This window comes from Leopardus geoffroyi, chromosome E1, assembly GCF_018350155.1.
Source record: "Leopardus geoffroyi isolate Oge1 chromosome E1, O.geoffroyi_Oge1_pat1.0, whole genome shotgun sequence".
In the NCBI taxonomy this organism is placed as follows: domain Eukaryota; kingdom Metazoa; phylum Chordata; class Mammalia; order Carnivora; family Felidae; genus Leopardus; species Leopardus geoffroyi.
In genome coordinates this window covers 24,120,125-24,133,581 of record NC_059330.1, presented here as the reverse complement: position 1 = coordinate 24,133,581, position 13,457 = coordinate 24,120,125, and the positions used below count along the sequence as shown (strand labels likewise).

Sequence of the window (13,457 nt, the reverse complement as noted above, 5' to 3'; positions counted from 1 at the left end):
CACTGGGATACATTGGGATACACTGGGACTGTATTTGCAGCACTACAGAATTGAAGAAGAGAGTATTTGGTTTTAGTGATAATATAGTACAGAGTAGTTTTTTAACTTTTTTTTTTTTTTAAGGTTGTGTGTTTATTTTGAGAGGGGGGCAGAGAGAGATAGCACTTGGGTGCCCTATGCAAGCAGGGGAGGGGCAGAGAAAGAATCCCAAGCAGTTTCCATGCTGTCAGTGCAGAGCCCATCTCCGGGCTCAAGAGATGGCTCTCATGAACCGGTCTCCTGATTTGTGAGAGCTTTACCTGAACTGAAATCAAGAGCTGGATGCTTAACCAACTGAGCCACCCAGGCCCCTAGTTTTTACCTTTAAAAAAAAAAAGCAGTATAACTCTTATTAAACAAAGACAGTTTTGACTGAAATGGTTTGAGTTCTAAGTGATACCAATTCCACTTTTCTCTTACCTGCCCTCACTTCCCTCCCCCACTTGCCTTTGGCTTTCTGAGTTACTTCTTTAATGCTCAGAGAACACTGTACAAACCCACAGGTATAGAACAAGAGATAAGGGATGGCTGATCCCAGTTCATTAAAAGTGGTTGTATCATGCGCTTAAGAGATGCCTTTCTTGGGGTGCCTGGGTGGTTCAGTTGGTTAAACGCCTTACTCTTGATTTCAGCTCAGGTCATGATCTCACGGTTCATGAGTTCAAGCCCCACATTGGGCTCCATGCTGATGGTGTGGAGCCCACTTGGGATTCTCTCTCTCTCTCTCTCTCTCTCTCTCCCCCCCAGTCTCTCTCCCCCTCCTGTGTGCTTTCTTTCTCTCAAAATAGATAAAATATATTTTAAAAAAAGATGCCTTTGTTAGGAGGTTTCTGCAAAACATGCTAAGATGGTCCCTTTGGGTTACACAGAGTGAGGAAAGGTGATGACTGCAGAGGGAGGAAAAATTTTGGGAGAGAAGTGCTGAGCTATAAAGCCCGAGAATTATGGAAGAGGAATTTAGAAATTACTTGGTTCTCAGGCCCCTGATTTTACAAATGAGAAAACCAGGGCCCAGATTATAGCACTTGTTCATGCACAGCAGACCAAACTCCAGCTCTCCTGCCTTATGGTCTAGAAGTCTCCCTTCTCGTGCTCGCTTCGGCAGCACATATACTAGAAGTCTCCCTTCTGCACCACACTGCCTCCTGTGGTCTGTGTGCTATGTGCCCAAGGGCCCTAAAGGATGGGGGCAGAGGGCGATTTGGGCTGAGTGTACTATGGTTGGATTGGAATTGCTATTCCTTATCTGCATGTTGAGACTTAAGTGTTTTCATTTGCTCTTTAAAACTTCTTTTTAGAGGCGCCTGGTGGCTCAGTTGGTTAAGTGCTGACTCCGGCTCAGGTCATGATCTCGGTGGTTCATGAGTTCAAGCCACGCATCCAGCTATGTGCTGACAGCTCAGAGCCTAGAGCCTGCTTCAGATTCTGTGTCTCCCTCTCTCTCTGCTCCTCACCCGCTCATCCTCTCTCTCTCTCTTTCTGTCTCTCTCTCTCTCTCTCTGTCTCTCTCTCAAAAATAAACATTTTTTTAAAAATTAAAAAAAAAAAGCAACTTATTCTTATAGTATCATGGATTAGAGTTGGAAGGGACCCGAGAAGGACATCTGATTCCAGATAGGATCACCTCAAACTTCAAAGTAAATATGTAGGATTTTTAGGGTAGGAGGTTCTGCGAAGCTTTCTTGTGAGAGAATACTTGCTTGTTGTTGTTGTTGTTGTTGTTGTTTATTTATTTATTTTGGGGCAGTCAGGGGAAGAGAAAGAGAAGGAGTAAGAGAATCCCAGGAAGGCTTTGTGCTGTTAGTGCAGAGCCCAGTGTGGGGCTCAAGCCCATGAACCATGACATGACCTGAGCTGAAATCAAGACTCAGACGCTCAACTGAGTGAGCCACCCAGCCACCCCTACCTGTTTTTTTTTTTTTTTTAAAGTGAACTCTGTGCCACACATGGAGCTCAAGCTGACGACCCGAAGATTAAGAGTTGCACGTTCTACTGACTGAGCCAGCCAGCCACCCCAAAATACCCGCTTTAATTAGGAATTTTTTCCTAGGGTCTAGCTTTTAGATGTCCTGTCGTACTTGAAGTCAGGAACCCTGCAAACTCACCTTTTACCTCTACCTCCCTTAAATAAAAGATAGGATGGCAGTTTTCAAAATTTGTGAGATTTTTGGATCACTTATCTGCTATTTTCTTTTAATTTTTTTTTTTTTTTTTGAAGTAAACTCTCCGCCCTGCATGGGACTCGAACTCATGATCCCAAGATCAAGAGTTGTATGTTCTGCTGACTAAGCCAGCCGGGTGCCCCATTTCTCTACTATTTTTAATGCCTCGGTACCCTAATTTCTGGTATGCTTTGGGATGGGACCTAATTGCTCTAGGTTAAATGTTTGAAGTGTTTGGTGAGGAGACCTTTCCCATTTTGTAACTTGTTACTCTTCTTGCTTGAGTCTTTCCCTTTTTTTTTTTTTTTGATTCATCTTAAAATATTGATATTTTAAGGGTTAGTTAGTGTCAGGTGGACATATTCTTGGGTACCAATTTAGTTCCTTTGACTACTTTAATATTATTTAACTTTTATTTTGCAACTATTATGAATTTTTTTTTAAATGTTTATTTATTTTTGAGACAGAGAGAGACAGAGCATGAACGGGGAAGGAGCAGAGAGAGAGAGGGAGACACAGAATCTGAAGCAGGCTCCAGGCTCTGAGCTGTCAGCATAGAGCCTGACGCGGGGCTCGAACTCACGGACCATGAGATTGTGACCTGAGCTGAAGTCGGACGCTTAACCGACTGAGCCACCCAGGCACCCCATTATGAATTTTTTTAATGTTTGTTTATTTTTGAGAGAGAGGGTGTGGAGGAAGGTCGGGGCCGGGTGCGGGGAGGGGACAGAGGATCCAAAGCGGGCTTCGCATTGACAGCAGCGAGCCTGATGTGAGGCTCTAACTCATGAACTGTGAGATCATGACCTGAGCTGAAGTTGGACACACTCAACTGACTGAGCCACCCAGGCACCCCTGTAACTATTCTGATCTTAATCTGCCTTTTTTTGTACTTAACCAAATTGCCTCTTTGCCTCATTGGTGAATTCCAGTTAATGTGACAGATGTCTATGAATCTGACAGGGTGGGTTGCAGTGGAGAAGGAAGAAGAAAGGAACATTTGTTTGGTGTCACATATATTCTAAGATAGGAGAGTGAAAATACTAGTATTATCTAATACTAGTATTTCTGCACATCTGAAGGGTGGCTGATTTTTGTTCTTAAGATTTTATTTTTTAAGTCATCTCTACACCCAAGGTGGGGCTCGAAACTGATGACCCCAAAATCAAAAGTTGCATGCTCTATGGACTAAGCCAGCCAGGCACCCCAGGGTAGCTTTTTTGTTTGTTTGTTTTCAATCTTCTTATGACAGTATGGCATAATACGTTGTGTACCTCCCTGTGTTGAGAAACAGTTTAAGAAAAATTTCTGGGCTACATTACTTTGGATGCACCATAAACTGTGCTGTATAGCTGGTGTGGAACATAGGCTGAATTTGTACTGACCCCGGAATAGGCACTGGAACTTACTGTCTTTAATTAAATCGCTTGTCAGTTTGCTTGGCCTTATAGGAGTTAAAGTTAGACTGCCTAGCTTTAGATTCCATCTCGGCAATGGATTAACTGTGACCTTGGCAAGATTCCTTAACTTCGCAGTAAAATGGTGATGGTACGGTCGTGAGAATTAATGGGCATGATCAACAGAAAGCATTAGCACAGTGTCTGGCACATTGCACCCCACAACTGTTAGGTGTGGGTATTTTTCTGCTGAAGGTGGTGTTTGGTAATTATCAGCCATGTGAATGATGGTTATCAGTGTAATATGCATCAGTGTAATAATATCAGTGTAATAACCATCATCCCCACTGTCTTCAGTGTTTTTTGACTTTTTATTGGAATTCAAACCTCCTACATAATTTATGCATTTGCTCTGGAAAGTGTAGTGCTACATTCTTCTTTAATGCTTATAATTCAGCCCTTGTCTCATGACTACAGAAAGATAACCAGAGATTTCCTTGTCACCAAACCCAGCCACTGCCTCCTTGAAGCATTCAACTTTTCCTTGAAATACTTCCCTTTGGCTTTAGTGACACTATGAATGCTGTTTGGGTTCTCCTGCCTTTCTGATTTCTTCTCACCTCAGACTCTTGTTTTGTTCTCTCAATGCCCGTTTCATCGTGTGCAGGAACCTGTTCTCAGGTTGGGTTTTCTTGATGTATTCTGTCCTTGGCGTTGCCGTTTACTCTTACGTACTAGTGGTAGCCTCTAGCACAGCAGATTTTAGCCACAGTAAACTCCTGCTGCATGCCATTCTTACCTCAGCACCCTCAACTCTACTTTTCTGAGACTAAACAAGTTATCTCCTTCCTTCCCAACACACACGCACTTAGTCCCGATCACCTTGGTGTTACGTATTGGTAATTACAGCTCTGGAAGCGTTAGGTAGTTTCAAAGACATTTTTTGGTATTTTAATAGTTGCATAAGTGGTAAGTCATGAAGTAACCTTAGCAAAATTAAGGGATTTTTCAGTGGGCAAGACTGTTTCTCTGAAGAGATTACCTTTTCCTCTCTGTTTTTCTGCAGTTCTGCAGTATTAGGAGGCAGGTCTTTTATGTTCCTGGCAGCAGTGTATAAGGAAGAAGGCAAGTTACTTAAGGAAACCTCAGCATGACTTATTTAAAAATTATTATGAGATATATCAAACTCGTACCAAAGCGTGGAGAATTGTGCAGTGAACCCACATACCGTTACGAGCTAAGCAATCATCAATTCCTGACCAATCTTATTTCATCTGTATACTAACTCTCCCCCTATTTCTGGATTAGTTTGAAGCAAATACTAGGTATTCTATCATTTTATCAATAAATCAGCATGTAACTCTAAAAGAGTTTCTTAAAAAATCACAATACTATTATTTCACATACAAACATTAACAGTGATTTCTTAATAAGCATAACTGATTTTAATGGATGAGAGAATTGAGAGAGCATTTCTGTAACAGGCGCACTCTACGATCTTTTCCAGAGTTTGCTCTATCGCTTTAAATGAAGTGACTAAAAGGAAAGCCAAACTTCAGCCATAATAAGTTGACCTTTTAGTGAAATGCATGTTATTAATGTATTTAATGAGATGCATTACAAACTGCAGTGAGCACCATGTTTCATTACAGGTCTAAAATGCAGTATCATTAAAGACCTTTAATAGAAACAATGGTTGACATTTTGCTATTTCCCATAAGCAAAAAAATCCAAGAACATAGCATAATGTAATATAAATATAGAGGAAGTGTTATAATTCTTTACTGGCCTACAAGTATAAAACCAAATTCCACTATTAATAAATTACATTGTATTTGCTCCCCCCATCTTCACCGTCTCCTCGCTCTGTGGCCCTTCCCCCAGCCCTTAAACTATTTTGACCTGAACAGACTAAAATTTTTAATGTTAATTTGACCTCAGCACTAGTAGACACCTTAAGAATAACTTTTTAGATTTTGAGTAAGTCATGGGCATTCATGGAGTCTTTATAGATGTTTCTGTTTTGTTTTTTAAGTTTTATTTATTTTTAAAGTAGGAAGTAGATTCACAGCACTCAAAATATAAAAGATACCAAATGGCTGTGTAGAGAAAATTTTGTTTGCCACCCTTGTGCCATTCAGGAACTGCCACCCAGTTCTCCATCCCATAGGCAACTAATATTATCAGTGAAACTCCCCCACCTTTTAAAATTACTTAGTTGCTTTAAGTGACAAATGCATGAACATCTGTTTCTGCATTCTCTCAGTTATGGGTCCATGGCAGATTTTTCACAAATGATATGTAGAACGCTGAAACATTCTTTTTTGGGCTAAGTTCAAGTATAGCTTGGGACAAAGGTACTTGCAAGTGTCTCTTAATGTAGCCTTGTGTAGGATTAAGGATCCTTGTTACTGTAGACTTCATCTAGCAAAAATGAGATAAGCCTGAACTTTTTGTTTCAGCTGATGGCTCATTTTTAAAAATATCTTTATTTCATTTATAAAATTATGTCATGCTTACTTCAGAAATTCAGAAAATACATAAAAGCATAAAGAAGAAAATGAGGATTACTTGTAATCCTACTGCCCAGAGGTAACCATGGTTGTCATTTTGATGAATAACCTTTCAGACCTTTTTCTGTGCTTACACACACATGCTCACACACACGTGCTCCCTTAAAAAAAAAAGAAAAAGGAATCTTATAAATATGTACTATTTTGTAAGCTTATTTTTTTTCTACCCAATATATCATTTCATGTCAGTATATTTAGATGTACATCAGCATTTTCAGTGGCTACAGAATATTCCATTTTATAGATTTACTGCAATTTATTTAACCAGTCTGTATTGATGGATGCTTAGGTTTATTCTAGTTTTTCACATTTATAAAGTGTGCTTTGATAAACATCCTTGTACATACATATTTGTGCAGTTTGTCTAAAAGTAGCCCTTCCAATAGGAATACAATGTAAGCCACATATGTAATTTAAAATTTTCTAGTAACTGCATTAAAAAAAGTCTAAGAGGGGCGCCTGGGTGGCGCAGTCGGTTAAGCGTCCGACTTCAGCCAGGTCACGATCTCGCGGTCCGTGAGTTCGAGCCCCGCGTCAGGCTCTGGGCTGATGGCTCGGAGCCTGGAGCCTGTTTCCGATTCTGTGTCTCCCTCTCTCTCTGCCCCTCCCCCGTTCATGCTCTGTCTCTCTCTGTCCCAAAAATAAATAAACGTTGAAAAAAAAAATTAAAAAAAAAAAAAAAAAAAAAAAAGTCTAAGAAAACAGGTGAAATTAGCTTGTGGTATATTTTATTTAACCCCATATATCAAAAATATTTTAACATGTAGTCAATATACAAATATTAATGAGGTATTTTATGTATCTTTTTTCATGTTAAATCTTTGAAGTCCTGAGTGTATTCTGCATTTATGGCTCATCTCAATTTGGACTAAGCACATTTCAAGAGCTCAATAGCCACATGTGGCTAATGGGTACTGTACTGGACAGCACAGATCTATATTCCCTGGAAATACAATTGCTGGGATAAAGGGATTGTGCTTTTTTTTTTTTTTTTTTCTTTTTAAGGCTTTCGGGATATATTGCCAAATTGTCCCTTAGAAGAAATGTAACAATTGAAATTCTCATCTGTGACTGTTGTTTTCCTATTCTCCTGCCACCACAGCATTATTGATCTCTTATTTTTCCTAAACTGTAGGTGGGAAATGAAGGCAGTCATTTCTTGATAAACTTCTGTCTGATATTTACATAATACCTGTTGATATAGCATTGAAATATGTGCTATGTTTTGTTTATTAGAGAATGAGTTTTATGTAGGAAGATTTTTAGACCCTATTGACTAGTACTTAATTTGTCCAATCTGGCTAATTAGGCATTTATATTCTATAGAGAGTGAGATTGGATCCCGGAGCAAGTGCTTTTCCAAAGTGAGCAAGCGATGGGACCTGGAGGAGAGTGTCAGATTCCTAGGCAGTGACTCCACCTACCCTGGAGAGATGAGCCCTAGATGGATCACTGAGCTATGGAAGCTCAAAAACAGCTGAAACCAGTCTAGTCAGAAAATGTATTTTATTGCTTTGGGTTTCTTAGGAATTAGGGTTGTCTTTGGCCACAGGAGCAGGAAGCAACCCTGACTTGTAGTAGCTGGTAATAGCAGTGGTTCCCTAATAGGATTACTCAACCTGCTGTATTCACGGGGAAGCTGTGCAAATCACTGTATGTTGGAGCCTCATTATATGGACATATAATGAACCCACTATTTTTCAAGTTTTTATTTATTTATTTATTTATTTAGCACCAGCAGGGGAGGGACAGAGATAGAGGGGGACAGAGGAACTGAAGCAGGGTCTGTGCTGACAGCAGAGAGCCCAACGTGGGGCTCCAACTCACAAACTGTGAGATCATGACCTGAGCAGAAGTGAGATGCTTAACTGACTGAGCTACCCAGGCGCCCCAATGAACCCACTTTTAACTATAGATGTCTGGCCAAATAAGAAGAGGGAGAGAGAAACAACTTAAATAGTGACAGAAATTCTGCTGGCCATTGTATCCAGTGAGCCAGTGCCCCCAACTAAGCCTGAACCTCTCCAGGGAGCATCTTGTCAGACAGACTGAATCTGCTTTTTAAACTTAGAGAATGCAGTCTTTGTACAGCATGGTCCCTAAATGTACTCATCTGTATTTAATTGCTAAAATAACTGTGTGCCCTAGAGTTTGAGGGGGCGGAACTGCCTGTGTCAAACTTGCTTAGAGACCGTACAGTGCTGAACTTTAGGAGCCGTTTTAGCGATTTTCAAGTAGTTTTATCAGAACTTGATTTTTGCTTCATGCTCAGACTTGAGAACCTAACCACTGCCTAAGATGCTACTGTCCTTTGTTATTGTTATTGTCTTAAAACTATGCTTAAATCATTTCATTAATATCATACAGGCATAAACAAGTAGTACAGAAGCATTCAGGAAGACAACAGTGGCCCTTTGCCTTCCATTTAGTCTCATTCTTTTTCTGTTTTGCTTCTATAATTTTAGGTAGCTTGTTTATATCTCTGTTTCTTGCTTCATTTATTCTCTGGTATGAAAGATGAGAATGCTACCGACAGGTTAAAAAGGACTGAAAATTGACCATTTCATTTAGCAACACAGTGGTCCGCTGTGACCTTGGTGAGCAGTTTTGGTGGGGTGGGAGGGATACAGGCTTGACGGGAATGGGTTTGCATGAGGATGGGAAAAAGGGATCTGATAGAGTGTAGACAACTCTTTCTAGGGATATGGCTTTAAAAGGGAGCAGAGAAATGGGATGTTAGGTGGAGAAGGATATGGAGTCAAGAAAGAAGTGTTTTTTGTTTATTTTGAGACGGGGAAGTAACAGCATGTTTTCATGTTGATAAGAGTGATCCATCTGCTGTAGCAATGCCCTTGAGTAGGTAAGTGGAGACGGGACTAGTGCACAGGAAGGGTGGCCTTCGATAGCAGTATGGACAGTTTAACTGTAGTGACAGGCGGGGAGGTAGTGTATAAATAGACACCGATAGGTAGGAGTCTGAAAATTCTCTTTTGATTGTTCTATTTTCTTCGAAATAGAAACCAAGGTCATAAATTGTGAATGAGGAATAGGGGATGAGATAGAAACTTTGAGGAAGATGTATGAAATAGTCATTCCATCTTCTTTCCACTGCAGTTTTACAGTCTGCCCTGCAGCTGCAACCAGGAGCCCCGTGTTTTATCCGTGTGTTGACCCCAGGAGTTGAAAAACCAATAAACTGCGTTTACAGTGTTATTACCATGCAAATAAGGTATAATTGCTGGGCAGGGAAGAACTGGAGACTTACACTTTTTTTCTGTGTGTTCAGAGTCACAGTTCCTGGGCCACTGAAAGGACGGCATTCTTAGTGTGGTTCAAGTTCCTAGTTCAAGTAGATCTTTTATTAATAACCCTGTATCAGCTGCTTAAAACCATGCTGCATTTTCATTTGCTTCACATTCAGACTATTAATTTATTACATCATTTTGCCCTTAGGTCTCTAATCCTCACTTCCCCTAACCCCCTGGCCCTGTAGCTCAGTTTCAGCTCAGTCTTTTTTCCCCAAACTTTAAATCTGTGCCATCTCTTCTGTTGTGTTTTCTCAGTTTGAACTGGTTATTGTTTCTTGGGACTAGTGCACAGTTGTACACCTGGAATTTTTTTTTCATTGCTCTTCTTGGATAAAGCTATTTTGGGGCTCTCTTGTCTTCCTTTATCTCAGTTTACTTTGTCAGTTTGTGGCCAAAAAATGTGTGGGGAGTAAATTATTTGAGTTCTTGTAGATTTAAAAACACTCTGCCCTCATTCTTCCTTGTTATATTCTTTTATTTTTTTTTTTAATTTTTTAACATTTATTTATTATTGAGAGAGACAGAGCATGAGCAAGGGAGGGGCAGAGAGAGAGGGGGAGACACAGAATCTGAAGCAGGCTCCAGGCTCTGAGCTGTTAGCACAGTGCCCAATGCGGGGCTCAAACCCATAAACAGCAAGATCATGACCTGAGCCAAAGTTGGATGATTAACCGACTGAGCCACCCAGACGCCCCTTCATTGTGTATATTAGGCACAAATTTCTAGGTTGAAAATGACTTTCCCTCACAATTCTGCAGTACTGCTCTGTATTAGTTTGCCATTGCTACCACAGCAAATCACCACAAGCTTGGTGGCTTCAAACAGCATGCAATTATTTATTTTTTATCTTTCAGTTCTGGAGGTGAGAAGTCCTAAAACCAGGGCATCAGCAGGGCTGTGCTCCTTCTGCAGGCTTCAGGGGAGAATGTTGATTTGGCATTTCCAGCCTCTAGAAGCTGCCCACATTCCTTGGCTCATGGCTCTATTCCATCTTCAAAACCAGCGGTGTCATTCTTCTAACCTCTCTTTTTGTGACTCTGACCCTACTACTTTTCATTTACAAGGCCTCCATGACCCCATTGGGCCCACCTGGCTAATTCAGGATAATTTTCCCATCTCAGATCCTTATTCACATCTGCAAAGGCCTTTTGCCATGTCAGGTAACATAGTCATGGGTTCTGGGGATTAGGATGTGAACCTCTTTGGGGGACCATTCAGCCTACCACACAGTCTCTTGTTTTTTGTCATCAGAGTATTGTCAATGAGGAGGTAGATGCTGCTCTGAGTTTCATTCCTTTGTGAGTGGCTTGTTTTGCTCTCTGGAAATGTTTGGGATCTTTCCTTTACTTTTGGTTTTCTCAAATTACCTGAAGAGATGTCTAGGTATGGGTCCTTTTTTATTCATTGTGCTGAGTACTTCCTGGACCCTGTTAGCCTGAACACTGGGGTCCTTCAGTTTGGGGAAAATCCTCTTCTGATCTTTCTTTGATAATTTTCTTTCTTTCATTTTCTCTTCTCTGTTTTAGATACTAAACCTAGGTCGTGTCTCTTATGTGTTTCTTTAGCATTTTCCATCTTTTTGTGATTTTCCATGTCCTAAAAGATTTTGAGTTTGATTTCTAGTTCTTTTTTGTGTGTGATCATATTTTAATCTGTAAGAGGCCTTTTGTTTTCTGAATGTTCCTTTTCTATATAATTAGCATACTTAGAGTATATTATATATATTTAAAAGTTTTTGTTTTTGTTTTATATTTACTTTAGTTCCTAGAATTGTTCCTATCTCCACCAGCTTTTCTGTTTCCCTTGGACTTTTTCCTCTTTAAAAACTTTTTTAAACAATTTATGTATTATTTTTTAAAGTAATCTCTATACCCAATGTGGAGCTTGAATTCATGACCCCAGTATCAAGAGTCTCATGCTCGGGGCACCTGGGTGGCTTAGTCGGTTGAGCTTGTGGCTTTGGTCAGGTCCTGATCTTGCAGTTCGTGAGTTCAAACCCCACATCCATTTCACTGCTGTCAGCGTGGAGCCGCTTTGGATCCTCTGTCCCCCTCTCGCTAGTCCTCCCCCGCTTGCAGGCATGCGCACACATGGTCTCTCAAAAATAAACAAACATTAAAAAAAAAAGAGTCTCATATTCTATGACCAACTGAGCCAGCCAACCATCTCTTTCCTCATTTTTTATTTTTATCTTTTTTATTTTATATATAGAGAGAGCATGTGAGTAGGGGCAAGGGACAGAGGGAGATAGAAAATCTTAAGCAGGCTCTGTGCCCAACATGGGGCTTGATCCTACAACCCTGGGATCATGACTTGAGCTGAAATCCAGAGACAGATGCTCAACCAATCTGGCACTCCCCCCATTTTTAAAAAAATTTTTAAGAATTTTTACCTCTTTCTTCTTTCAGATTTTTACACAATTTTTATATGTATATAATTTAGAGAGTCAATTTTATAAAGCGTGATATGAAAACCAATTCCTGCTGCCTGTGGACTACTACTCCCTTGCCAGAACCTACTATCCCAAAGCAGCAATTCCATTTTTAATTATTTTGTTGTATTTTTTTGGAATCCATAGATTTCTGTTCATATCTCTAATTAACATGTTTTGTTTCTGCTTGATTTTTCAGTTTTAGGCATTATCTGTTGGTGCTTCATATGAAAATGAGGACTAGCTCTCGTTCCTACTACACTTATAGATAACTTCTATCCCTCTGTGGTTGTATTTTGTAATTTGGTTAGATCAATAGTCAGTATTTACATGATTATGTCTGTGTAAACACTGTTCACAGCAGAGCCATGTAGTATATATACTATGGTTATTTGTCTGTTCCCACACATCATTTTGTCTTCTAGAGTTAATAATTGTTACATTTTTGTTTGTATTGACTTCTCTGCAGTTATTCAAGCCCAAACTTTTCTCTAGTTGTCTAAATCTCCCCTCAAGATACTCAGTTGTATTAGAGATTCTGCCAGTTTATCTTTCTGAAGAAGTGTCTCCCAGAGCCTTTTGACCTGCTCTAATCCGGACTGTTCACCTTCCCCGATGCCCAGCTATCATGCTGGCATCTCCCTTTATCACCCGGGGGACCACCTTAGCTTCTCACTTAAAAAAAAAAATTTTTTTTTTATGTTTGTTTATTTTTGAGAGTGAGAGAGACAGAGCGCGAGCTGAGACGGGGGGTGGGGGGTGGAGGGGCACAGAGAGGGAGACACAGAAACCAAAGCAGGCTCCAGGCTCCAAGCTGTCAGTACAGAGTCTGACATGGGGCTCGAACTCCTGGACCATGAGATCATGACCTTAGCCAAAGTTAGACGCTTAACCGACTGAGCCATCCAGGCGCCCCTAGCTTTTCACTTCTGTGCAGCCCCTCTTTTAGGATTTTTCTTGCTTATTTCCTTATTTTGGTGAAGTGCATCCGCCAGTAGTTTGCTGAGAAATGGTGCAGGAGAGGTAAACTATTTAGATCTTGATTGTCTGAAAATATCTTTATTCTGTCATCACGATTGATTATCTATAGAATTCTGTAACATATTCCATTTCCTTCCCCTCTTCAAAGTTGGCTTTTGATAAGTCAGAAGCCATTCTGATTCCTGATCTTACTGTTTCTTTCTCCCCTTTTGGAAACTGGGGACTTCTCTATGTCTGCAGAATTCTGAAATTTCATGGTGTTGCACCAACAGACCTTGGTGTAGGTCGGTCTTATCCAGTGTGTGGAATACTCACAGTGCCTTTTCTACCTGGATATTCACCTTTCAGTCCTGGAAATTTCCTTGAATTTATTTTATTAGTGATCTTCTGTCCTCTATTTTTCTCTTTTTTTTTTGGAAGACCTATCATTTGATGTTAATCTCTTCTTCTGATTCCCTTCTTTTTCCCTCTTCAATTTTCCATTCTTTCTTTTCTCTCTTTCTTTTTTGTGGTCTTTCTTTCTTTCTTTCTTTCTTTAAAGATTTTATTTTTAAGTAATCTCTATA

At 40.1% G+C, this 13,457-nt stretch overlaps 1 protein-coding gene across 2 annotated transcripts in view; it reads left to right on the top strand.

The window, feature by feature from the left end:
- The window catches only part of AATF (apoptosis antagonizing transcription factor), a 105,287-nt gene that overhangs the window by 5,252 nt on the left and 86,578 nt on the right, over positions 1 to 13,457 (top strand). The window lies entirely within an intron of this gene.